This window comes from Penaeus vannamei, chromosome 15 (assembly GCF_042767895.1).
Source record: "Penaeus vannamei isolate JL-2024 chromosome 15, ASM4276789v1, whole genome shotgun sequence".
Lineage (NCBI taxonomy): Eukaryota > Metazoa > Arthropoda > Malacostraca > Decapoda > Penaeidae > Penaeus > Penaeus vannamei.
In genome coordinates this window covers 4,341,137-4,343,636 of record NC_091563.1, presented here as the reverse complement: position 1 = coordinate 4,343,636, position 2,500 = coordinate 4,341,137, and positions in this window count along the sequence as shown.

Here is a 2,500-nt window from a genome sequence, read left to right as displayed (position 1 = left end):
CATCAATACGAACTGAAGGCTTCATGGGTTCTAGAGAAACTTTGCAAACATAAATTTGGCAAGCTGTTTCACGTACACGTATATATTAAACCGTAACGTTATTGACACATAGGTAGAGAAGAAGCGGAGAGACTGTTTAGCCAATCAGAATGCAGAACACAATGCACAATGCAAATCCGTGAAGCAGCGAGAACGTGAAAGGTGAACCGCGTTATAGCGAGGGTTCACTGTATATGTAACACCACCACCAGGTTTCATTAAAGGAGGAATGGAGGACTCAACCCAAGATGCTTTAAGCGTTGACCACCATTTATGAGGCTGTGAGGCTTCTGAGAGAACTTTCAAATGAGGATTATATTCATATTTAGCCTCCTTGTAAACACTAGTTGCCGTGTTTCGCATGGCAACATAATTCTCCCAACAAGGACGAGTACATTTAGCAAACCAAATATTGTCGGAAGCATGTTTCTCCATGTGAGCCTGGTGACCCCGTTCATTAAGCAATGTTTTATCATGTGAACAAGATTTAATACATACTGGGTACAAACCTCGATTTGATGTCCAACAATAACAAGTTCAGAGCTTTAACAGGACAAGGAGCATTATAATCATTTCGGCAAACAATGCTCTCAAAAGCATGGTAGACACCATCCCAGTTAATTCTAGACTTTAAAAAAACTTGTCTGCTTAGAATAAAATAGGAAAGTCTAGCTGGATCTTACATGCTAGACTATAGCAGTAGGAAGAACCTATTGGCACGATTGATTCTACATTAAATATCCCTCTCACAGCATTTAATACAATATCCAAAAGACTGCCACTCCTGTGAGTTGCATTGTACCGCGGACTAACTGCTCACACCCAATTACATCTGCGAAATCTAAGGCAGAAATGCCATGTCGGTCAGTTGGGGACACAGAATTCAGCAAGCCTCGGTGGTAAATATTAAAATTACCTATCAATATAAAGTATGGGTTACTATCATTCTCTTGAATAAAAATGTAAGAAGTCAGCAAACAATCTTAAATGCTGTTATCGTTGTTGGGATTTCTTTAAAGACTAAAAGTAAATAAATTATTAAAACGACTACACTCTCTCACAACCATGTATTCATGACAACCATATTCATACTTTGTAAAACGACTAGCATTAAAACCAACCCTAGAATATACACACAGACCTAGGTGTCGTGGTAGAGAATTTCTAAGTAGCAACAAGGGTGTATCAAAAATTAGGTAAAAAACAACTCTGATATGTGCCTCGTGTCCAAAACCAGAGTTTCAACACAACAAATAATATCAAATTAATTCGAGATGACTGCAAGTTCACTCAAATCCCCGGGAAGTCCACGAATATTACTAGGACCAGGATTAAACTCAACACCACCCGACAACAACACCACCAATTCCATATAAGAATAACAAGACTATCAATTTGAGAAAGAATTCAATTATAAAAAAACATGGATTCTTAGCACTCTTATCACCTACTGGCCACTGAAGGCCTACTGGGGACTGGGGGCCGTGGCTAAATCGACATTCATGACTGTAATAAGATAAAGAGAAAGTAAGAAAGACAATGTGAAAGATGAAGATAGGGTTGTGATCTCCTATAATAAGAAGGTGGCTGAATTCTGGAATGTTGGACTCTCATGTTAGTCACACATGCACACACAAACACACACACACACACACACACACACACACACACACACACACACACACACACACACACACACACACAAACACACACACACACACACACACACACACACACACACACACACACACACACACACACACACACACACACACACACACACACACACACACACACACACACAACTATGGCTATAATTCAGAGTCCACCTTAAGGATGCCGTTGCTAGCTAGACTATTCGTCCGTCTCATAACAGAAAGGGTACCTAGAGTACTTGTGACATGAATACTCATACGCTTATTGAGGAGAGACAATGACCGGTGTTGCTCACACACACACACACACATACATATAAATGAATTAATTAACAAACATGCATATATGGACACACACACACAAACACAGGTACACCCCCCATATATATATATATATATATATATATATATATATATATATATATATATATATATGTGTGTGTGTGTGTGTGTGTGTGTGTGTGTGTGTGTGTGTATGTGTGTGTGTGTGTGTGTGTGTGTGTGTGTGTGTGTGTGTGTGTGTGTGTGTGTGTACAATATACATATATATAAAATATGCATATATATACATACATATATGCATATACATACTCATGTATGTATGATATACATACATACATACATATGTGTATATATATATGTATATGTGCAATGAAAAACACAATACCGTGTTGATAATATGGAAGAAAAACCCGCGATTCACAAACTAGATTTATTGAGGAAAGTGAGACAACAGTTTCGGAATCGTCCTCGATTCCATCTTCGGGTCTGACCCGAAGATGGAAACGAGGACGATTCCGAAACTG